The 25,760-nt window shown below is 48.4% G+C and overlaps 1 long non-coding RNA gene across 1 annotated transcript in view; it reads right to left on the minus strand.

Annotated features, from left to right (window-relative positions):
- Nucleotides 1-25,760, minus strand: part of LOC123375307 — a 50,939-nt gene that overhangs the window by 16,259 nt on the left and 8,920 nt on the right. The window contains exon 2 of the long non-coding RNA XR_006581392.1: nt 4,638-4,745. This is a non-coding gene — a long non-coding RNA (uncharacterized LOC123375307). The remainder of the gene's footprint in view (nt 1-4,637; nt 4,746-25,760) is intronic.

Here is a 25,760-nt window from a genome sequence, read left to right on the forward strand (position 1 = left end):
GATTATCTTTATTTTATTTTTTTTTGCCAAGAATGGACCAAATTCAACCTTGGTTTAAGAGAAACTGACGAATTACAAAGTAAATGTCTATTTCTTACTGTTAACGCAATCCCACTGACGTTAGTGGGAGTTGTAGTCATTTATTCCATGGCTGAATTTGGCCCAATGTCTTCCAATATTTAGACTGAGGTTGAATAGCAATCAGAGATGTCTTGGGTTCTAAATATCATTATTTTCCTCATTGACAAAACTCATGATTTCTAAAAAATTATTTAGATAGCAACTCTTTAGGAAAGAGACTGTGTCTTTCTGTGGATTTGTATAGTACTTAACAAAATAGAACTTTTGGACCCTACTGAATTGCCCACAATAAATAATAACAATCAGAGTTGAATGCAAAAAACAACTACCCTGAGGCTCAATCAAAAATCATTTCAATCAGACAGAAGAAAAAAAAGATTAGAGTAGAATGGAATGCTTTGGAACAAAAATCAAAATTAGTATCATTTAGAAGTTGCTAGTTCAGACTGAACAGAAAACACATAGAAGTTCTGCATTTTGCTTCTATAGGTCAGAATATTATGAGAGAGAACCCAATAGAACAAAGATTATTTACAGGAAAAATGCAACAGAACGTGGTCAAATAAATTGCATTGCTGGGCTTCTTGTATCAGTGAGGAATTAGATCTATGAAATGGAGAAAATATTACTATTGTGTCACTAAATATAACTATGGTTGAGGTGGCCATGCTATTCAAAATCCCTATTTTCATGTTGCTAATGGTTTTCTTGGAAATTGACCTTTTAAGTGCATATTCCTCATGTTAGTCCTTCTTTTCTACTTTGTACTGTAGTAGATTTTCATCAGACACAAGAAAAACAAACCACAAACCCTAGTACAGTATCAATACATAGTGTTCAGAGATGTTATTGAGATGTTATGTCCTGACAGTTTTTTACATTCTACATTCTAAAAGAATTTTTGTAAAAGCTTGAAATTACCTCTGTGGCACTGGTTCCCAAACTTGTTCCGTCGCTTGTGCAGGGAAAGCCCCTGGCAGGCCGGGCCAGTTTGTTTACCTGCCGTGTCCGCAGGTTCGGCCAATTGCAGCTCTTAGTGGCTGCAGTTCGCTGCTCCATGCCAATGGGAGCAGCTGGAAGTGGCGGCCAGTACGTCCCTCAGCCTGCGCTTCCAGCAGCTCCCATTGACCTGGAGCAGCAAACTGTAGCCACTGGGAGCCACGATCGGCCGAACCTGAGGACGCGGCAGGTAAACAAACCAGCCTGGCCCGCCAGGAGCTTTCCCTGCACAAGCGGCGGAACCAGTTTGGGAACCACTGCTCTATGGAGGAAAAAATGTTTTTGTGTAGGCCTTTTTATATTTTCTTTATTTTTGGCTAACTCCAAAATTGCTTGGGTATCAATGTTATATTTGGCACATAGTTAACTTCTCAGTAAGAAATGGTGTTTTGCTCAGTTTAAAAATATTAGTTAGAGGTTGAAAAGGTTTAAAATGGCATAGTGTTCTTGCTCAGGTTGGAAATCAGTATGCAAACAGGTATGTGTAATTTAGTGTGTGAGCAGGTGTATTTTTATTGCTACTATTATTAGGTTAGGTACATTCAATACACTGGAGGATGGCAGAAAACGAAGAAGGTGGGAAATGAGGAGACTGATTCCACAGTAATGGAAATCCTGAGGGTAATAGCACCTCAGTGATGGCTATTTAGTGTGTATCCAACCACCAAACCTCAGCCCACTTCCAAGAGGACAGAGTATGTGACTCCACCCCACCAGGCTCATTATGATGATAGCCAGGAGGTCCTGTGCATGTGCAAAATTTCACAGACTCCACAATGTAGTGTTTATGGTCCTCCTAATCTCAGCTACAGTGGAATTAATGGTGACACATGTACTGCCCCCCTCCTGAGTAATGATCTGACTCCTGGATATATATACAAAGATACACATATTGCATATATGTGGTGTTGACAGCATGTAGAGCAGAGACTATATTTTTGTTCTGTATTTGTACAGTACCTCACACAATGAGATCCTGCTGTATAAGTAAGGCTCCTAGGAGCTATCTTGATACAAATATTAATAAGAAATTGAAGAGCCATGTAATCATAGAATTATAGAAGATTAGGGTTGGAAGAGACCTCAGGAGGTCATCTAGTCCAACCCCTTGTGCAAAGCAGGACCAACCTCAACTAATCATTCCAACCAGGCTCTCTCAAGCCAGGCCTTAAAAACCTCTAAGGATGGAGATTCCACCACCTCCCTAGGTAACCCATTCCAGTGCTTCACCACCATCCTAGTGAATAATTTTTTTCCTAATATCCAACCTATATATCCCCCACTGCAACTTAAGACCATTGCTCCTTGTTCTGTCATCTGCCACCACTGAGAACAGCCTTGCTCCATCCTCTTTGGAACTCTCCTTCAGGTAGTTGAAGGCTGCTATCAAATCCCCCCTCACACTTCTCTTCTGCAGACTAAATAAGCCCAGTTCCCTCAGCCTCTCCTCATAAGTCATGTGCCCCAGCCCCCTAATAATTTTCGTTGCCCTCTGCTGGACTCTCTCCAATTTGTCCACATCCTTTCTGTAATGGGGGGGCCCAAAACTAGATGCAATACTCCAGATGTGACCTCACCAGTGTCAAATAGATGGGGATAATCACTTCCCTCGATCTGCTGGCAATGCTTCTACTAATGCAGCCTAATATGCCATTAGCTTTCTTGGCAACAAGGGCACACTGCTGACTCATATCCAGCTTCTCATCCACTGTAATACCAAGGTCCTTTACTGTAGAACTACCACTTAGCCAGTCGGTCCCCGGCCTGTAGCATTGCATAGGATTCTTCCATCCTAAGTGCCGGGCTCTGCATTTGTCCTTGTTGAACCTCATCAGATTTCTTTTGGACCAATTCTCCAATTTGTCTAGGTCACTCTGGACCTTATTCCTACCCTCCAGCATATCTACCTCTCCCCCGAGCTTAGTGTCATCCGCAAACTTGCTGAGGGTGCAATCCATCCCATCGTCCAGATCATTAATCAGCTTGATGCTGGCTGCCAACCAGACATTGAGCCATTGATCACTACCCATTGAGCCGAATGATCTAGCCAGCTTTCTATCCACCTTATAGTCCTTTCTTCCAATACCATAGGAGACCGTATCAAAAGCTTTGCTAAAGTCAAGGTGTATCACATCCACCACTTTCCCCATATCCACAGAGCCAGTTATCTCATCATAGAAGGGAATCAGGTCGGTCAGGTATGAATTGCCCTTGGTGAATCCATGTTGACTGTTCCTGATCACCTTCCTCTCCTTCAAGTGCTTCAAAATGAATTCCTTGAGGTCTGCTCAATGATTTTTCCAGGGACTGAGGTGAGGCTGACCTATCTGTAATTCCCCAGATTCTCCTTCTTCCCTTTCTTAAGGATGGGCACTGCATTTGCCTTTTTCCCAATCATCTGGGACCTCCCCTGATCGCCACGAGTTTTCAAAGATAATGGCCAATGGATCAGTAATAAACTGTGGATACTACGCAACTATCATTGACTCAGCTGCTCTCTGTGCATAATCTGTTTTCACTGGAATTGCCAATATTCCAGTTCCTTGAGCGGTTTCAAACAATATTTTTTAAAAACCCACCAACCATAACCAATGCTGCTTCTTTTCCCCCATATGCTGGTTTCATTCCAGGGTCAGAAACTTAGATTGTACGCTCTTAGGGGGTGAGTGTTTTGTTTCCTTTGTCTTCTGTGAAGTGCCTAGCACAATTCTGCGAGCTATGTAGAAATAAGGAATAATTATAGATCAGGGGAATCCGGATGGGTTATTTGTACAGAGGTGGACATTATGGCTAGGAGACAAACTGAATTATAATGTGATTATGTAACATAAATCCTGTTAATTTCTTAATTCAATACAATAATCCTCTCCTATTAAACAAACAAATAAAACCTAGGTTAATTTTTGGCTGGCAGGTAACCAGTCCTAAATCTGATGTTAGATCTGATGCAGCAGAGTGCTTACCAGCCTTGGGTCATGTCCTTAATGCTAAGTGAAAGGGAAATCTGTTGCTCATTCAATGATTGCTCAGCTATAATAAACTGCTAACATTTTTAATTTGATACTTTATATACTCATTAAACTCTGGTATCATATAACAGGGCAGAAGGTTTAATTTTTTTCACAAGAGCAATTTTCTCCTGAAGCCTGAACATTTCATTGCTGTACTGTAATTTCCAGGGATACATAGACTTGGTGAAATGAATTACACAGCTTCTGAAAATAGCCAAAAATCAAACACAAACTTAAAAAAAATGTAGTGCATACACAGTTGTATGGCTGCAAATCATGTAGAGGAGGAAAAATTATAAACAGGCACCTTTATAAATAAATAGGCCACTGAAGTCTTCATCTCCACAGGAGAGGAGGGGAAAGCGTTTGAAATAACTTTCTTAAGTCTTGATTTAGTACAATGCTTATTTTATCAGATATAGAGCAAAAAAGTCAACCATCTTGAATTTATTCACCTAGTTTGATAAGTCAGAGAAAATAATGATCAAAGTGCCTAATATAACCAAAATGAACAACTGATATACTTGTGGAAAATAAAATGGGTACCTTAAAAAGGCCTCAAGGCTCATTCTTTCAGTCTTTATTCAGTCTTTATTTTCTTCTTAGTCCGTGGGGGTTTAGTCTGAGTAAGGACTACAGGATCAGGCACCACGGCTGGTAAATCACACAATAACAAGGAAAAATAATAAAGGATTAATGTTAATAATTAAAAATCACTTTAAAAATAATTAAACAGAGCACTAAGACACAAGAGTTTATGCTTTATTGGACCATTAATACATGCCTCAGGTGCATTGTTAGGCATAATGCTATAAACCAAGTGCCTTCAGCCACCTGAGGCATGTGTTTATGGATCTAAATGTAACCTCTTGTGTCTTATAATGTGGCCATTGCATTTGAAACTCATTTTAACTAAAAAAAACCCCACATCCTGTGATAGATATTTTAGGAACTTAGAAATCTCCTTCCATGATGGAAAGTAGTTCACAATAGAATTACAGTGGGATTAGCTCCATACAACACGTGCTGCAGAGGGCATCTCATTGCATCTGTATTGTCAACCCCCCACTATCTCTGCACAAGTGGCATTCTAATGAGTCCCAAGGTCAGAGACCATGGTGGTCACTCGCTGTCCACTGACTTGTGTAATTCACTTGCAGCTGATGCTTCTTCCTTGGATACTCTTACATATTATGAGGCTGGAAAAACCCAAGAGAGAGAGATGCTGCCTCATAGCTTGTCCACTCTGACATTCTCTGGGATTGTGTGTTTGTGTAGAATAGGATAGCATAAGAGTTGTGAGTCACCACAGGCTGAAAAGGAGTTTTCTGGCCCCATTTTTCTCAATAGAACTCCAGAGAAGACAAAAAGGGAAGAAAGGAAGTGAAAAAAGAGAGACGGGAGATAAATGAAAAGGAAATGTGGACCATGGGAAGGAAAGTGATAGGGATAGGAGGCCAAATACAGGAAACAGGGGAGAGAGATTGGAATGTGGAAGAATAAAGGACTGGAGGGATGTCTGAAGACAAAACACTACAGCAGAGTGGGGGAGAAAAGTCACAAGGGAGCAATAGAAAATGAGACAATGAAACGTGGAGGAGTCAGAAGACAGAGTGAGAGGGTGGGGGGAGAGCAAGGGGAATGAGGAAGCAAAGAAGAGGAGCAATTTCTCATGTAGCTGAATTTTTATTGTTGCCAAATGTGACTTATTTCAATTTAACTCTGTCAGTCCAGGACTCCTGGCCAGCATTCATGTTGGGCACATCTGGCTGTTTGATGTCTTTTTGCAGATGATTCTGTTGGGCTGCAGTGGCTAGTTCGGGGGCTGTGGTGACAGAAGGTTAGACAGGAACGTGGAAATAGGAATTGCCATAGTGGATCAGACCCATGGTCTATCTAGTTCAGTGACCAGGTGCCACTGAAGAAGCTGCAAGAACCCCACAGTAGGTAGATGTAGGATAATTTGCACCCATCAAGCTCTCTAAAAGTTTGAAATTGTCTTAATCCCTCAGTCTTTGCTTGCATTAATTGCCAGAAGTCCAGATATTCATGTTATCACATAAAAAGTCTAAATCCCTCTTTGAATCTTACTAAGTTCTTGGCCCCAGTGGCACAGTGTGATTATGCATTGTGTGAAAATGTATAATGAGATAATAATAATAGTACAGGATCATCACCCTTTAAGTGAATCAAGTGGCACACTACTTCTGTAAACACTCAGCTTTTCCTTGCAATGCATTCCCGATATGCCCAGCAGCCATGCATCCTGCTCCCAATGTGACAAGAGAGAAGAACCAGTGAAGGCAGAGCAGCTGCAAGTGCATGTCTTTGTGGATCTATCATGGGAGCTGGAGCGGGTGACAGAAGGGAGGCAGGAATGCAGTCAGTGGGAAAACACAGGAAATCATTTGGGGAGAGGACGAAAGGTGAGAGCATTGGTGGGGTTAAGCTCAAACAAGAGTGCTGGGGAGAGATTGAATCTGACTTGAGACAACAGAAGGAGAGATTAGCAATGAGGCGAGTGAAGGCCTAATGGGAGAGAAAGATGAGGTAGTTAATAGTAATTTTTTGAGTTCTCAGTAGACGAAATTGAGGTTGACATGCTCTAAAGGTAAAAGAGAGCAGGGCCAAAAAGGAGTATTTCTGTGATGAAAATATGTTTTTAAAAATTGACTTAAACTAGCTTTAATGTAACAGCATATTTGCCACTGTGGAAATGTTTATGGATATTGGTGTTACAAAATGACTATGGCTCTTGCAAAGTATGAAGACTTTCCTAGGGATCTCTGGTCGACATAGACCTATTGTGCATGCATGGCATAGTACAAGGATTACACAGTGTAGTGTTATTTAAATATGCAAAGTCCCATTGACATAATAGGCAGGAGAGAGTATAGTTTAATGTGTCCATAATCCACATATTAAAGCTCCCTAAGTATGATTTGACATGACAGGCCATAATGCTTCTGAGCTTTAACAATCTATTGTGTCTATGACATACACTCCACAAATTACAGTACAGAAGTGCCTCTTGGAATTTCATTTAAAATCTGCTGGTTTTCTTCCTTTCTTTTTCTACCAAACTACTGGTAGAAATATAGATAAAATAACACACAGAAATTAAGTGAAAGTTCCGTTAAATTTCTTAATTTCAACACAAATAAGAAGGGCAATCAGAGTTAATTCTTACCCTGTCTTCACTTTACCCTCCTGTGACTGCAAACTGAAGTAATACAACTTGGCAGGGCTGTGGCTGTCCCATATGTGACAGGTAAGGAGGAAACATTACTGCTCACTCTCTCTCTCTCTCAAGTACCTATATGGCCCTCATTACCATTGTATCTGAGTATCTTTAATGTATTTATCCTCACAATGCCCCAGTATAATTATCCCCATTTTTCAGATGGGGAACTGATGCATAGAGAGTCTAAGTGACTTATCCAAAGTCACATAAGAGACTCTGGTAGACTAGGGATTTGAACCCTCATCTTGCCTTGCCTATCAGTTCAAGAGGAATGTGCCCCCTAGCATGCCATAGTAGGTTCCCTGACTACCCAGTAAATGTTCACTAGGTATTATAGTGCTTCTGTTCCCTAACCTGCAGTTTCTGGAGTATCCTGGGGTGTTTATTAGCTAATCTTCTCAGGATTATAGACATCTGTGTTGTTAATTTAATAGATCCGCGAACTGGAAACAAGATTTTCCCTTTTTGTTGCTGGGTATGGGGATGTTGCACGGTCACCTCCTAAGTCCCCTACCTTACATGGCTTTTAAGATGGGAGGTGGTAGCTTGTGGTAGGCAGCCCTCCTAGAGCTCCTGCTAGGGAGCAGCAAACCAGTGTTTGTGAAGAGCTTTGGGAAAGAAGTATCTGGCCCCATAATTAGGGTGTGTATTAACCAGCTAACATACCTGTCCCAGTTAATAAGGTAATTTCCCAGGGCCTAGAGAAAAGATTCTTGTGAGGAGGAAGGAACCAAGATCTCTAAATGAATCTACAGGATATGCCTTATAGGCCACCCTTTGGCTGCATTCAAACAAACGGTGCAGGGAGTTTCTAGTAGAAAAAAAAATTCTGAAATGTAAACTTTAAAGAATTTCTGGGGGAGTTTGCAAATTTTAAGGTATTATATCTTATGAGAACATAGATTTAGTCAGTCCTTCGATGGGGTGGGGGGCTTCTATGAAGCAAGGAAAGAGAATGCTCAAGAGAACAACATTATTTTAATAAGCTTGAGCGGATCATGAATTTGCATCTCAGAGCCCTTCTCTTGTTCACAGTGTCATCCTATCTCTAGATCAGTCTAATGCTCTTAATTTAATATGCTTTGTCTTTTCCATAAAGAATGAGAGTGTCTGCCTAAATGATTAGATCACCATAAAGAAAAAAAAACCTGTTAGTGTTCTTTCTATCCAGAATATCATCTGCAGAAATATAAAAATATTCATTATGCAGCATTCCTTTCTCTGGGCCAATCGGGTTCCATAAATAGGAAGTGTTCAAATTGCCAATATTTGTTTGCATAGATTGCGTGTTTGCTTGCTGCTTACCCACAGGGACCCGTCCCAGCCCACTTCAAACCTTTCAGTGACCACTTAGATCAGTCTGTTTTATTCATTGTACTCATGAACTGTCTGAGTTTTTTTATGGTAGCTTTTAAACATTTATCTCCCTGTCTGTTTACTGCGGTCCAAGCAGCATGTTTCCTGAGTCTTGTCTACAGAAAAATGTACACCGGGGACTCTTCCTTTCAACAGCTTCTAATTAGTCTGCTGAGGTTGAGGCCTGAGCAAAGCAATTTTAAGGGCAACTTCCTTGAGCTGGCTCCAGTGCTTCCTGCTTAGGAGAGCTCACTGCTTAAGAAGCTTATCAGCTAACTTCCTGCTGTTGAGACACTTGCCAATCAGCTGATGCTGTTCCTTCAATGTATCAGTGACCTGGACCAGTATTATGGCAATAATAGGATAAAAAAAGAGACTGACCTTGTACAAAGCAGCATTGTGGTTTGCATGCAGAACACAGCTACCGTTGCAAATGTACAATTCCATTTCTAGGGCAAACCTAGCATGACTGGATATAAATGTGTCTGCTTCTCCCTGAAATGCATGCAAAGCTGGCATTTCTACAGCTTGTCACTTCTGGCTCTATATTGCTTGCCTCTAAATTTTAAAAGGGAGTTGTCAGTGAACAACTTTCTTTATTAAGAAGCAAAGGTCCTCTCTTGTCTTTTCCACCCAGAAAATAACTCATCAGTCTGATGATAAACCATTTCACTGGCATGCGATCTTCATGCTTCTATTAGACAATTTTGGTTTAGACAGTGCAGCCAGGCCTGAAGCCTTGGGTGCAGGAGTGCACTTCATCAGGGACAAGTTAAAATGTTAGTATGAAGTTTACAGTTCATGCTCCAGTATGTAGCATGTGGTATGCAAGCTGATGCTCATTGCCTGGGAGCTCTGTGGTGGTAACTTTTGCTGTTTGGGAAATCACAAAGGCTCCCTTTACCATAGCTCTGGCACAGATATTTATTTTTTTCCCCTACTTCTATATAAGGAGAAACATACATCCATTGTTTCCATAACTCCCCCTCTGAACCAACCATACCAGGAAACCCCAGGGCACAGTCCTAATTGTCCTTTGTGGGCTTGACAATCCTGTCCCCTGGCAACCACAGAGGTTTGGGGCAGGGGTGTGTTGGAGGGAAATCTTGAACCTTACAGTGGTTAACTAGGGATCCATAGGAGCCGCAAAAATTTCCTGAATTGCCCCTGGTGGCAATTATTGAATGTAGAATTTTAGGATACTATTTTGTCTCATTTGTGCTGCTAGTTAAAACATTTACACAGTTTTCCAGATGTGCCTTCTCATTCACTGTATTGTAGTCTCTCTAGTATCAATGAATGCTACACATGTAAAATGGAGGAGGACAATCATTAATTGTTATTGCACAACTTTTGAAAAGAAAACTCCTTTGTTCTCAAGTAATATGTATATTTTTGCTGACAAACCCTGCATCCATTGTGAGAAGACTGAGGGCCTGATTTTGACATGTGGCCTTTAATTTTGTAGGCACAACTGTTTGCAGGTTCAAAACTACACCTAAAAACTAAAGGCCAAGCTGAGAGTTCATTGAAAATGAGGCCCCATCACTTAACCAGGTATGCCAGTTCTCATATCTCCTTATGAGCTGGGATCACTAAAAGATTATAACATTTAAATTTGATTTTACTGCAGTAGCCCCTCTTCCAATAAAGAGCTAAACAAAGAAATTCTGTTCAGAACAAAATCAATTTCCATGGCATTGGGCAATTTCTTCATGAGACTTACTTCACACCTCACTCTTAGACCTTATCTAAACAGGTTTTATCGTGAATACCTATATAACTATAATGATGCAGTTGTAACCCAATATGTGGACACTTATTCCAGTACAAGAATGGCTTTTTCTGGTTTAGCATAATCCCCTTCCCAAGTGATATGGGATGAATGAAAAAAAAGTGCTCTTATACCAGAATAAGAATGTCCACACTGTGTATGTGTATGTGTGTTATACCATATAACTTTCTTGTAAAGACAAGGTTTTATAGATACTAAACCTGATTCACCAGCCAAAAGTGATCAGCTTTGAAATCAGTTCTCTTGATTAGCCCTTTCTCTCAAAAACTTGTTAGAAAGTAAAATGTCTCCATAGTAGGTATGAATATAGATGCTGTACAAAGAAGATATCTTACCTGTCAAGACGAAACTGACTCTATGATTAAGAAGTTCATTAATACACACACACACTTGTGGGAAGTCATCCCCAAATTCTCACCCTTAGATGAAAGTCCCATTGATATTAATATGGATGAAACCAATTAGTTTCTCTAAGACGCTAAATACCCACAGAATTTAATAGAGAATTATTCCTTTTCTATAGTGCTTCCTCACAACCATTCTGAATAACTGGATAGCAGGGATATACATCTCTGTAAAATCAACCAGATGATGTAAACAATCTAGAGAGGTTACCAGAGAGGTGATCGTTTCATATGAATTTCTACATTACTTTTTTTCTGTATGGGTCTAAGTGCCTGAAATCTGTTAAGAAGCATTTAAAATCTTTAGATCCTCACTACTGACTTCCGCCTAGAACACTGGTCTCTTTCTGTCAACAAGATGACTGCAATTAGGAGGTGGATGATTTCTTTGCTGTCAGATACTGCTGTGATAAGTGTGTTATAAAGACCCAGACAGATAAATAAATAGATTTTACTTTTGACTATGTCTCACAATATGACACACAGAATAGAGAGTTTCTTATTTTAACTCATTCCATGTGTAAGGACATGACACATTTCACTTTGACCATACTACCTTATGCTCAGTTGGCTGGTTGCCCATTTCTTGGGGCAATTTCACAACATGTATCTTGGGCTCTATTTGATTCACTCCTCTGAGGTTGATTTTGTCTCTTGGTGCCAATGCCTGTAATCTAATTGCCTACACGCAGACTGCTTGCAGGCAGGATTCTTCTGCTACATACATTTTGACACGGCCCAGGTGGTCATCCTGTCTTGCCAAGACACTTGCTGCATTACAACCTGTTTTCTTGTCAGCTACCAGTGCCCTTCATGATGCCTTTCTTCTTCTGCACTGTCCAGGCATTGATTGTTGTTAAATGACCCTGAGCAGGGTCATGTTATTCAGGTTCAAAACTGAAAAAGGAGGATTATTAGCTGATGCAATGAAAGGAAATAGAGTCTTAGTTGAACCTTCCCTAAGGCCTGTTACAAACATTAGCTAATTCAGCCTCAAATTGACTGGAGGTAGGGAAGTAGTAATATCCCCATTTTACAGATGGGGAACGGAAACAGAAAGATTTAGGGCAACATTTTCAGAAGTAGCCTCTAATTTTGGGTGTTTCAAATCTTGCTCAATCTTGTTTGCCCAACTGAGATACCTAGTGCGTGGTTTTGGGAGGTGCTGAGCATTTGTAGCTGCTACTGACATCAAGTGGAATTCTGGGTGCTCAGAATCTCTGAAAATCAGACCCTAGGTATTTGAAACTGGCTACTCAAAATTAGGCCATTTTTAAAAACTGTGGGCCTAAACGAGTTGTACAAGAATATAGAGATGTTTTGGAACATTGCTAAAATGTTACTGTTTCTCATGCACACCTCTGCATTTGAGCTATCAGAGAGACAGTTGGTATTTGTATTGATATATAGACAGTACATCTGAACTCATCACTGTCTTGCATTTATACCCTAAAAAGGTTCAAGAGCTGACCCATTTGTTGAGCAGAAAGCAAATAATACAAGCAGATTGATATGAATGTAAGAATACAGAACACCATGCATATACTAATTATGGGCAAACCTCAAGATGTTTAGATAAGCCTTTCAAGCTTTAAGCTGCAGTTTACATGAGCTTGCGTAAACCTTTTTGGTCCTGATACAGGGGAGGAAATCCTATAAGATCAGGCTTTTTCACAAGATTTAAAATACAACCAATGGAACAAACTTTCATGCAGTTTTTTGCTCTTTCTGTTTCCTGTCTCTGGACTGAAAGCAGAAAGTGCAGAGACCCCCAAGAGTAAACAAACAAGCAGATGAAAGCTAACCAAACCTTTTTGCATCTCAAAACAGTTTGGGGCTCATTTTGGGCTAGTTCAGGTAGCTTGTTAATTTATCCTAATCAGTTTGCTATCCTTTGTATGTAAATATATTAATGTTTGGAGAGGCAAGTTGAGATTTGTAGACAGGAGAGTCTTAGATTACATAAACACTTAGAGCTGGGGTGTGTGACAGAAGGTACCCCTGTGTCCAAGCCCTACACACTCTTATAATAATCTGTGTATAAAGTATGCTGTAGTGAGGCGGCCTGGTTCCCAGCTGCACCTGAGAGGGATGAGCCAGAACGGCCGCCTCAGTGGGCCGCCGTAAGTCAAGGGGCGGGACAGGAAATATAAAGGCCTGGGCCCAGCGCTCAGTTGCAGCCCGGCCGCTGGAGAGGACAGACGTTGGTGCCCGAGCTCCTGCTGAACCAAGCCTGCCCCGAGCCCGGTACCCTGAGGAGGACTGGCCGAGCCTGCCCCAAGCCCGGTACCCTGAGGAGGACTGGCCGAGCCTGCCCCGAGCCCGGTACATAGAGGAGGACTGGCCGAGCCTGCCCCGAGCCCGGTACATAGAGGAGGAGTCAAGCCCACCTGTGCACCCGTCTCCTGAGGAGCCCATACTGGTGGACCCCCCTGCTGAAGCCACAACGACACAGGTACCACTGGAGGGGGAGATTGGAAGTGGCCCGGGAATAGCCGACCCCAGTCTGGCTGCCGCCGACCCTGAGCCTATGTCAGTGTGTTGCGGCCAGGATCCCCACTGACTGCAGCGGATCCACACCGCTGCTAGGGCCCCGGGCTGGGACACAGTGGAGTGGGTGGGCCTGTGTCCCCCCCTGCCACCCCACTCACGGGTGGCAGTCTCCCCCTCACACCAGCACCCAGACCCAAAAGTCTGGACTTACCGGCTGTTTGCTCAGCTCCTGACTGAGGACCTGAGCCCCTGAGCTATTTTGGCTGCTCAGCCCTGCCTGAGGGTCTGAGCCCTGTATTTGTTGCTGCCCCGCCCTGAGCTAGGGCTTGGGGCTTTCTAAACTGAACTGCTGCTCAGCCCTGCCTGAGGTCTGAGCCCTGTACTTGTTGCTGCCCCGCCCTGAGCTAGGGCTTGGGTTTACAACTGAACTGCTGCTCAGCCCTGCCTGAGGGTCTGAGCCCCGGACTACTGCCTGTTGCCCCGTCCTGATCTAGGGCTGGGGCTTAAAGTACTGTTTGTTTGCTCAGCCCCTGTCTGAGGGTCTGAGCCCAGGACTACTGCCTGTTGCCCCACCCTGATCTAGGGTGTGGACTGTGTGACTACACTACTACTCAGCCTCCTGTAGTGGGGTGGCCTGGTTCCCAGGTGCCCCGAAGTCGAAGAGCGACCCCTTGCCTGACAAGGGGACCCGCACCCGGACCCTTACATATGCCTTGAGAGGTATCATTTGAAAATTAATATAATAACATAAGAATGACCATACTGGGTCATACTAAAGGTCCATCTCGCCCAGTATCCTGTCATCCAAGAATGTCCAATGCCAGGTGCCCCAGAAGGAATGAACAGAACAGGTAATCACCAAGTGATCCATCCCCTGTCATTGCTGGTCATTACTGTCCTGTTAAAAGGTGTGTGGCAACATTGTATGTGAAGTTATAAGATTCCAGTGTATGGTGTTTTTACATATGTTCCAAATGGAGGTTGGCAGAGAGGTCTGTCTCAAACAGAGGAATGTGTGCTCTGCTTAATTTGAGTAAAGCAGTAAACAGAGTCATCAAGCAGTAAGGAAAATAAAAGAAGCTCCAAAAGGTGAGGAAAGGGAGGGTCCCAGGCCTACCCACTACTCTGTGTCCCAGCCCAGGGACCCTGTAGATAGCAGCCACTTGCTGCATTCCCTCCAACCACACAGTTTATTTCCCTGGACCACTTCCCCATGGCCCTAGCACCTTATCTCAAGGCCTCAGCAGGCCAGTCTTAAAAGCCACCCAGGAGCTTGCTCTCACTCCCCATATCCTGCCCAGAACTGCTTTGTCCCAGGTGCTGTCTTTCTTCCACCTGCAAGGCAGCCAGTCCTCAAGCTCCAGGAAGCAACTGAAGCTTCTCTGCAGCTCTTCTTATATGGAGCTGCCAGGCCCTGATTGGCTGCTCCTCGCAACCTGTAGCAGGGCAGTGGGATACCCCACAGCCCCGCTGAGAGACGAACCTCTCCTGACACCAACATGGGCGGAGCCACTGGGTCCTGCGCCCGCCTCTCAGACGTCACGGCACAGACCCGGAAGTATAAAAGCTCACCTGCAGAGCTCAGTTGAGACCCAGCCACCACAGAGACCAGACGTCTGCAGCCAAGCTCCCTTGGGGGAGACAGCAGAAGGCCGCGGCCGGCCTGAGGTTGCCCCAGGCCGGCCGAGCCTACTCCTTGCTCGTTACCCAGAGGAGGACTGGTCGAGCCTGCCTCTCGCCAGCTACCCCCGAGGACTGGTCGAGCCTGCCTCTCGCCAGCTACCCCCGAGGACTGGTCGAGCCTGCCTCTCGCCAGCTACCCCCGAGGACTGGTCGAGCCTGCCTCTCGCCAGCTACCCCGAGGAGGAGCCGAGCCTGCCTCTCGCCAGCTACCCCGAGGAGGAGCCAAGCCTACCATCCACTACTTACCCAGAGGAACCGATGATGTTTGAGACTGCCGGCGACGCTACGATGACTCAGGTACCCTATGAGGGGGAGTGGAAGAAGCCCGGGGGCAGCCGACTCCAGTCTGGCTGCAACACGGCCAGAGCCTATGTCAGTGTGTTGCGGCCAGGATCCCACTGACAGCAGCGAGTCTTTGCCGCTGCTAGGACCCCGGGCTGGGACGCAGTGGAGTGGGAGGGCCTGCGTCCCCCCTGCCACCCACTCCTTGGGTGGCAGACTCCCCCTTTTCCCTGGCCTGGAGAAGCTAGGACCTTCTGTTATGTAACTACTGACTCAGCCCCTGCCTGAGGGCCTGAGTCCCTGACTGTTTGCTGGCTGCCCCGCCCTGACCTAGGGCCTGGGCCGCCATTTGACTATTGACTCAGCCCCCGTTCCAAGGGCCTGAGCCCCTAACTGAGTGTGCGTTATTCCCCTCGACCGCAGAGCCGACGGCCGGTGGACTAGAGCGAGGCGGTGGATACCCCACGGCCCCACTGAGAGATGAACCATGGCAAAGCCGCACCACATGTGGTACCAGAAGTGGGGACTCTGCCCAGAATGTGGGCACGAGCCCATGACCTCTGTGAGAAAGGGTCTGGGGAAGAGCGATCCCCTACAGGAGCCATGGATTTGACGAAGCTCTTCACACTCCTGACGGAGGGCCAGGAGCGACAGCAGGCGGCCCAGTTGCTGCAGTAGCAGCAGCAGCAGCAGGCCGCCCAGCGTGAGCAACAACAACAGCTGGTCGAGCAGCTGGGAGCCCAGCAGCAGCAGCTGATCCAGGACCTGACGGTGCAGCACCAGGAGTTACAGCAACAATGTTTGCAGCAGCTGGCGTCGGCGCTGCCCCGCCCCACAGAGCCCCTGCCGGGGGGCATGGATGGGGCTCCCCGACTCACCCCACCTGTAAGGCTGACCAAGATGGGACCGCTGGATGACCCCGAAGCTGGGCGCCAGACTAGTGGGCCACCCTCCTGGCCCCATACTTGACAGGGATGGCCCAAACTGTGTACCGGGGTTTATCCGCGGAGGAGGCCAGGGACTATACCCGGGTGAAGGCGGCGATTTTGGACGCCTTAGACGTCAGCCCGGAAACCTTCCAGCAGCGGTTCCAGAGTCTGACTTACAACGCAGGCGCCCGCCCCCGGTTGGTGGCTCAGGAGCTGAGAGACCTGTGTAAGCGGTGGCTACAGCCCGACAGGCTGAACCCCGATGAGCTCACTGAGCAAATCATCTTGGAGCAGTTCCTCCACATCCTCCCATCGCAGGGAAGGGCTTGGGTCCTCCGTCACCGGCCCCCAATGGTAGCGACCGCCATCACCCTCATGGAGGGCTTCCTGGGGCGTAGACCCCGATTGGGCCGCTTACGTGGGGTCACCCTCCAGGGCTCGAGCACCCGAACCCTGAAAGACTGGCGAGCACCCAGGTCGAACCACGGAATCCACCGCGGAGTCAGGAGCCCTGGTATAGACATCTCGAGGGTTCCCCGACGGGCCCCGAGACTGGGACTGGCCGCGCCCCGCGGAGTCCCACTACGAGCCAGATGGGAGGTTCGGTCTGGCCCGGACGACCCGAAATTGGGCCCTGTTTCTCCTGTGGGAAGCATGGGCACCTCCAACAGGACTGCATCGAGATGGACTGCAGCTTTGGGCACGTTTGCGCCGGAGAAAACCATGCCCGACTGCCGCAGGCTGCCAAAGTCACCATGCCCGTAGTTGTCGGGGACTGCCAGATGCAGGCCCTGGTCGACTCAGGCTGTGGGCAGACTCTGGTCCGCCAAAGCCTGGGCTTCCCGGAAGACCCTCGGCTGGGAACCATCCAGTTGCAGTGCATACATGGTGACATTCGACCTCACGCCAGTGCCCGAGTCCTGCTTACCGTGGATGGAGTCACCCGAACCATGGTGGTCGGCCTAGCCCCACGACTCGCCTACCCCGTGATCTAGGGGCATGACTGGCCAGAGTTTCCGGGTGTCCTGGGATCGCATGTGCAGGGAAGCCCCGAGGTCACCCCAGCATTGGAAGGGGATCGCCACGAGGACCCCACAGAGGGGGCCAAAGAGGCGGGGCCTGAGAGCCAGGAAGGCGCATCAGAAGACCCCCCGCTAACGTCTGCAGATGTCCCCAAAATCGACACGGACTTCTGCCGGGACCAGAGGGAGGACCCCCACCCTGGGTCGGGTGTATGAGCAGCTGGCGGCGGTAGACGGCGCTCTGATTGATCTGGCCCAGGCCGAAGTATGGCCCCATTTCGAGCTACGAAGCAACCGTCTCTATTGGGTGGATTGAGATTCCCGCACCGGGGAGGTCCAGACACAACTGCTGGTGCCTCGGTGCCACTGATGAGCAGTGATGAGGCTCGCTCACGACATCCCAGCGGCCGGGCACTTGGGCCAGGAAAAGACCCTCGCCCGAATTCTGTCCCGGTTTTTCTGGCCCGGGGTGCACCAGGAGGTGCAGAACTATTGTAGCTCCTGTCCGGAGTGCCAGCTGGCCGCTCCCTCACGGACGGCCCCGGCCCCCCTAATCCCCATGCCCATTATGGAAACACCATTTGAGCGGGTGGCAATGGATTTGGTGGGACCCCTCCCGAGAAGCCACGCCAGGTTTCTATACATCCTGGTCATTGTGGACTACGCTACCTGCTTCCCCGAAGCTGTCCCGCTCCGGAGCGTCACTGCCAAGATCATTGCGGACAAACTCGTCAAGGTCTTTGCCCGCGTGGGCTTGCCTCGGGAGATCCTCACTGACCAGGGCACCAACTTCACCTCCCGGTTGCTGCAGCAGGTGTGTAGACTCCTCGGGATCAAGCAGCTACGCACCTCCGTGTACCACTCGCAAACCGAAGGCCTGGTGGAGCGGTTCAACCGCACCCTGAAAGGCATGCTGAGCAAGTTCTCCCCAGAGGACCTGCGTCGATGGGACCAGTTGATCCCACCCTTGCTCCTGGCTGTCCGTGAAGTACCCCAAGCCTCCACCAAATTCTCCCCCTTCGAGCTATTGTATGGCCGTCGTCCGCAAGGGCTCCTGGACCTTATGAGGGAGACCTGGGAGCAGACCCCCTCACCGACTCAGGGCCTTCTGCAGTACGTCCTCCAACTGCAAGGGCGTCTCACCCAGGCAGGAAGTCTCACTCGAGAGAATTTGAAGGCGGTGCAGGAAGCTCAGGCCCACACATATAACCGGGAGGCCCGAGTTTGCAAGTTCCAACCCGGTGATCGGGTTCTGCTTCTCTTGCCCTCCAGCGAGTCAAAACTATTGGCCCGGTGGCAGGGGCCATATGAGGTGATGCAGAAGTTCGGGCCGGTCACCTATGAGATTAACCAACCAGACCTCCGGAAGCAAACCCAGCGATATCATGTCAATCTCCTGAAGCCCTGGCGAGAACGGGAAGGCCTCCTAATTAATCCCTGTCCACCAGAGCCCGAGTTAGGGCCCCGGGTCACCTCGCCTGAAGACGCCACGATGCCGCAGCTCGGAGAGTCACTAACTGAGGAGCAACGCAAACAGACCGGGTGCCTCCTGCAGGCATTTCGTCGGACATTCACCGCCCAGCCGGGCTATATGACCCTCGTATACCATACCATTCAGACGGAGCCGGGGGTGGTAATCCGAGAGTCAACTAGGCCCTTACCCTATCGGATGTGGCAGGTAGTTGAGGAGGAAGTCCAGGCGATGCTAGAGCTGGGCGTTATTGAAAGTTCCCAAACCGGACGGCACCTAGCGCTTTTGCATCGATTACTGCCGTGTCAACTCCATCTGGAAGTTTGACGCGTACCCGATGCCTCGGGTCGATCAGCTGCTGGACCGTTTAGGCAAGGCCCGCTTCCTCACGACCCTCGATCTAAGCAAAGGGTACTGGCAGACAGGGCCGGCTTTAGCAAGTGCGGGGCCCGATTCGAACAGTTTTGACGGGGCCCGGTAGGGATGACTAAAAAAAAAAAAAAACACATAAAAAACATGTGGGGCTTGTACTCACCGGGCGGCACTCCTAGTTTTCGGCGGCAGGTCCTTCACTCACTCTGGGTCTTCAGCGGCACTGAAGGACCTGCTGCTGAAGTGCTGCCGAAGACCTGGAGCGAGTGAAGGACCGCCCCCAAAGTGCCGCCGAAGACCCGGAGCAGCGCCGGGTGAGTAAAAATTAAAAAGGATCCTCTAACAAGGGAAGGGATTCTCGACCACTTGTCCCCCCACCGCCCGGCGGCCCTGCCACTGGGCACGGGCCCCTCTTAGGTGCGGGGCCCGATTTGGGGGAATTGGTGGAATTGGCCTAAAGCCAGCCCTGCTGGCAGATTCCCCTCGACCCCGCTTTGCAGGAGAAGACCGCATTTGCCACTGCCACGGGCCTCTACCAGTTCACCCGGATGCCCTTTGTTCTCCATGGTGCCCCCGCAACGTTCCAGCGGCTCATGAATCGCCTCCTTCGTCCTCATCAAGGGTACATGGCCGCATACCTGGACGATGTCATCATTTATAGCGACCGTTGAGAGAACCACCTGGAGCGAGTAGTGGCTGTCCTGAGGTCCCTACGAGCCGCAGGATTAATCGCCAATCCGAAGAAATGCCGTATCGGGTGGCAGGAGACCACCTACCTGGGGTATACTATTGGAAGGGGACAAGTAAGACCGCTTGTGGGAAAGGTTCAAGCCCTAGCAGCATGCCCAACCCCCACTACGAAGTGTCATGTCTGCCAATTCCTCGGACTTGCGGGCTACTATTGGAGATTCATCCCCGACTTCGCCTCCATTGCAGCCCCTTTAACCGGACTCTTGACCAAGACTAGTCTCAGATGGGTGGAGTGGACCCCGGAGTGTGACTGTGCCTTCCGGACCCTCAAAGACTGTCTCTGCCGCGAACCCGTCCTGTACAGCCCTGACTTTACCCGAGGGTTCATCCTCCAAACGGATGCCTCGGAGGTAGGCTTAGGGGCAGTCCTGTCTCAGGAGGTGGAGGGGGAGGAACACCCAGTTATATATCTAAGTCGGAAATTATTTCCGCGAGAACGGCACTACGCTGTGATAGAGAAGGAGGCCTTGGCAGTAAAGTGGGCCTGCGATGCCCTGCGGTATTACATCCTGGGGGCCCTCTTCACACTAGTCACCGACCACGCCACGCTTCGGTGGTTGGCACGAATGAAAAATAATATGCGGCTCACGCGATGGTATCTGGCACTACAGCCCTATGCTTTTACCGTACGCCATAGGGCCGGTAAAGACCACGCCAACGCGGACTTTTTGTCCCGCCTAGGAGAATTGGACGGGGCTGACCCCGAGGGACAGGAGCCAGCCTTGGGGGGGGGTGTAGCGAGGCGGTGGGATACCCCACAGCCCCGCTGAGAGACGAACCTCCCCTGACACCAACGTGAACGGAGCCACTGAGTCCTGCACCCGCCCCTCAGAGGTCATGGTGCAGACCCGGAAGTATAAAAGCTCACCTGCAGAGCTCAGTTGAGACCCAGCCACCGCAGAGACCAGACGTCTGCGGCTGAGCTCCCTCGGGGGAGACAGCAGAAGGCCGCGGCCGGCCTGAGGTTGCCCCGGGCCGGCCGAGCCTACTCCTCGCTCGTTACCCAGAGGAGGACTGGCCGAGCCTACCCCGCTCCAGCTACCCGGAGGAGCAGCTGAGCCTGCCTCTTGCCAGCTACCCCGAGGAGCAGCTGAGCCTGCCTCTTGCCAGCTACCCCGAGGAGCAGCTGAGCCTACCATCCGCTATTTACCCAGAGGAACCGATGGTGTTTGAGACTGCCGGCGACGCTACGACGACTCAGGTACCCTACGAGGGGGAGTGCGGAAGAAGCCCGGGGGCAGCCGACCCCAGTCTGGCTGCAACACGGCCAGAGCCTATGTCAGTGTGTTGCGGCCAGGATCCCACTGATAGCAGCGAGTCTTTGCCGCTGCTAGGGCCCCGGGCTGGGACGCAGTGGAGTGGGAGGGCCTGCGTCCCCCCTGGCACCCACTCCTTGGGTGGCAGACTCCCCCTTTTCCCTGGCCTGGAGAGGCTAGGACCTTCTGTTATGTAACTGCTGACTCAGCCCCTGCTTAAGGGCCTGGGTCTCTGACTGTTTGCTGGCTGCCCCGCCCTGACCTAGGGCCTGGGCCGCTTTTTGACTATTGACTCAGCCCCCGCTCCAAGGGCCTGAGCCCCTAATCGAGTGTGCGTTATTCCCCCCGACCGCAGAGCCGATGGCCAGTGGACTAGAGCGAGGCAGTGGGATACCCCACAGCCCTACTGAGAGATGAACTGCGGCAATGCTGCACCACACAGGCCCTCTCCTATTGGCTGCTTTTTGAACAGCCTCCGTAGGACTACATTAACCCCTCACAGGCCAGTGTGGGGCAGATGCCCCATTACATGCCTCATTACTTGTACTCACTTAAAATCTGTCTCTTCATAGTTAATAAACTTGCTTTATTGTTTTATCTAATCCAGTGTGTTTAAATTGAAGTGTTTGGGAAACTCCATTTGGGGTAACGAAATAATATGCACACATCTTTATTGATGAAATGACAGACTTTATATGTAACCCTTCTGCCGGGCCGAAACGATAGCAGCAAGGGCCAGGTTCAATACATAGGGGTCCCTTCCCCACAACATAATGCAAAACCAGCTCAAGCCCTCACCCAGTGACCTGGGAAAATCTTACACACACCCCTGGGCGCCTAGAGGAGGCAATACTTCCCCTCTCACAAGCACAGAGTCTTGGTGTAGCAGAAAAGGTTTAATTACATGATAAACAACAAGCATTAAATTGGGAAAATACCTCAGCTAGAGTTCATAGGTCAAACCGTGAGCAAAGACCCACCCGAGCAAATTGGGCCATGTCCTTCTCTCAGGGCCCTTGAGTCCAGCAACCCCCAAATCACCCACAGTCCCAAAAGTCCCACAATCCAAAAGTCTCTGTCCCGGGTCAGTGCAGCCCCAGAGTTCAAGAGTCTCTCTGCAGAGGTCCCCCTCCCCAGCCTGGGTAGAAAGGGGCACCTTACGTGGTTTCGGGGCCAACTGCCCTGCCTCTTCATGGGGTTCTGCTTCCACTAGTCGTCCCCGCAAACAGCTCAGCTCCGCTTGCTCTGTGGGCTGGTCCGCTCTGCCAGCTGCTGTGGTCCACCAGCTGTCCTGTGAGCCACTCCAGCTGTCCTCGCGAGCTGCTTGGCTCCACTCACCCAGTGGCTGCACAAACTGCTCCACTCCGCTCTGCCAGTTGCTCTGCTCCACGGTATTGCTTCAGGCTCCCCCACTCATTAGCACAGTACTCAGTGCTCTCAGCTCAGCAAATCCAGCTCTTCAGTGATTTCAGCTCTTAGTGATTCCAGCTCATAGTAGGGGAGCCCCAGTGCCAGTGAGTTCAGCTCATAACCTGTATCTAGACTCTTAAGGGAATCAAAAAATTAACTCTCACATTCCACAGTGGAGAGAGGCATAGGTGGAACTGGTGCTTCTGGCTCACACAAGAAGCCTGCACCACCCAGTACAGATATCTGTCCCCAGCCTCTCTCTCTTGACTGGGTTTTGGAACCCATGTCCCTTGTCTAGCAAGTGCTATTTAGTTGACAATGAAACCCTCTATCATAAGACAGTTTTGTAGTTCCTCATTTACTTAATCGGGATGACAACATTTTATTGCTCCTGCCCCAATAACAACGAAATTGGGGCTCCCACGGCTGTAAAAATAACCATCCCAGGGTGCTGTGTGGTATGCTAAGTGGGGTGGGAGTGCCAATGCAAATAACTGAAATGCTAATGCGAATACTTGAAACTTCTTTCTGCACTCCCCATAATCTACCACCAGATGTCGGGGTAGAGCTCATCCTGACTCTACTTACATATACAAACTTGCATTGTCCAGGAGATGGCTGGGCACTACAGGACATACATTTCTGGGGGAAAATCTAAAACTGGGAGTGTGTTGGGATCACCCTGCAGCATAACCCAGGCTGGAAAGAGCCAAGGTTTTGCTGGCTGGCTGCAGCACACACACTGACATAATTTGGAGTGACTTGTATGCTGTAGGCCAGTGGTGGACAACCTGCGTCCTATGGGCGGCATGCAGCCCATCAGGGCAGGCCGTGAGACATTTTGTTTACATTGCCCCTCCGCAGGCATGGCCCCCCCGCACCTCTGAGTGGCTGTGGTTCGCCGTTTGCAGCCAATGTGAGCTGTGGGAAGCAGCAGGCCACAGGAATGTGCTGTCCACCGCTTCCTGCAGCCCCCAACAGCAAACCGCAGCCACTGAGAGCTGCGGGGGGCCATACCTGCAGACAGTCAACATCAGCAAAATGTTTCGTGGCCTGCAATCAGATTACCCTGATGCAGCCTGTGGGATGCAGGTTGCCCACCGCTGTTGTAGGCTGTTTGTGAGCAAGTCCAGACTGGAGGCTACAGCAGCAAAGTATTGTAAAGGGCGCCCTGGAAGGCAGGGGTGAGAGTTACTCATTAGTCTGGATCAGGGGTCAGCAACCTCAGGTACACAGCTCGCCAGGGTAAGCACCCTGGCGGGCCGGGCCAGTTTGTTTATCTGCTGCGTCGGCAGGTTTGGCTGACTGCGGCTCCCACTGGCCGTGGTTTGCCGTCCCAGGCCAATGGAGGCAGCGGGAAGCCGCGGCCAGTACATCCCTCGGCCCATGGCGCTTCCCGCTGCCCCCGTTGGCCTGGGACGGCAAATTGCGGCCAGTGGGAGCCACAGTCAGCCGAACCTGCCAACGTTGCAGGTAAACAAACTGGCCTGGCCCGCCAGGGTGCTTACCCTGGCAAGCCGCGTGCCAGAGGTTGCCGACCCGTGGTCTGGATTGTACTCTGGTATGTCACAGGAAGTGATTCCTAGATTAAGTAGACATTGAGCTAGCACGCTAAAAATTGCAGTATTGCTGCAGTCCCACAGGCAGCAGTGAGTAGCAGCATGGGCTAGCCATCCTGAGTATGTACCAATGGGGACCAGGTGGATTTCTGCTTGGGTCAGCTAGCCCACACCACCCCGCTTGTGCTACCAGCTACAGTACAGTGTGCTAACAGGAGTATGTCTGCTCAAGATGGGAATCACACCCCAGCTTCAAGTGTAGGCATAGCCTAAGTGGGCGTCCATCCTGACTGTTCATGCATTTATGACTAAAAGGATGTGCTAGCTAAAGTAAATTCAATTAATTAAAATCTCCCCCCATTGTTCAGAAGTTATGTCATATTTCTCTGAATCAGTTTGGCTCATTTTTATTGGTAATGAGCCCAGAATATTTTTCTTCCAACCGGTAGCTCTTGCGTGTCAAAAGTGTTTTTCCTCTGTTAAAATAGCTGGAATGCCATTGTTATACTTTAAAAGAGGATTAAAAGGATTTAAACATTCATCTTAATGCTAATATGTTAATGAAATAATATAGAAATGCTGATTAGCCGTAGTCATGCTGGGTGAGATTTTGACCTGTTGGAATTGGGTGAAGGGCAGGGATGGGGAGTAATTATATTATATGTATAATTATATATATAAAGTAATTCCGCCTTTTCTGCCTTTCCACAAGTCCCCCACCAATACCCCCTCTTGAAGATGGGATGCAGAAATGGGTCTCCATTGGGTACCATGTATAATATTCAGACTGAAGAGAGCCCTGGGAAGTATATCTTTAATGTTCTGCTCACATCAAGAAAACTGCTTTCTTTGATATTGACATTATCAAATAGTTATTTATTTCATGATATGGAGTATACTGCCTGGGGGACCATGAATAATTCATTGGCCAAGATTGAAAAGATATTTTTATGACTTGGTGCTGTGTTTAAAGGATGAAAATAATGCTCCTTCATTAAAGGATCTGGGAAGTTCTGAACAACCAACAATTAGATGAATTAGAGCAAGACTGTAACTGGACCTACATGGTTGTTCAGGGAAATAATAGGGAATAGGATCCTCATTTATGAATTTACCTAAATTGCTGCTCTGTGCATGAGAAGGAGCGAGGGATCTCGGGGGTCACTATGTCCTTTCTCCCAGAGCAGATGGGCAGAGACTGGGGATGAACCTTGGCTTTACTCTGCCCCAAAACATGGCTGTTTGCACATCTGAGCCAGCACAAGGAGAGAAGGAATCTGTATCTGGTAAATTGTTAGCACATGTTAATTCTCCCCTGACTCCGGGGTTCTAGTGAAGGAACTGCCAGAATGCTCTTCTCCTGACTGCTCCTGAGGGTGTCATTCCCAGGACAAGGTGTAAAGTCACAAGTTTGTCCTTCAATTGTAAACTACTTTTCTACATTGTCTACAGATGCCATGCATGTTTACAACATAGAATAAATAATAACATGGAGTCTTATATTAAGTAGGTCTTAAGAAGAGCTTTCCATTAGCCCTTTCAACTGTTGTACCATATAGAGAGGGGTGAAAGCTGTGTTCATTTCATATGTATTCAAACTTCATGGGCTGGAAATGTACTCATGGAACTGGTCCCTTAGTAGA

The sequence above is a fragment of the Mauremys mutica genome, chromosome 1 (assembly GCF_020497125.1).
Source record: "Mauremys mutica isolate MM-2020 ecotype Southern chromosome 1, ASM2049712v1, whole genome shotgun sequence".
In the NCBI taxonomy this organism is placed as follows: Eukaryota; Metazoa; Chordata; order Testudines; family Geoemydidae; genus Mauremys; species Mauremys mutica.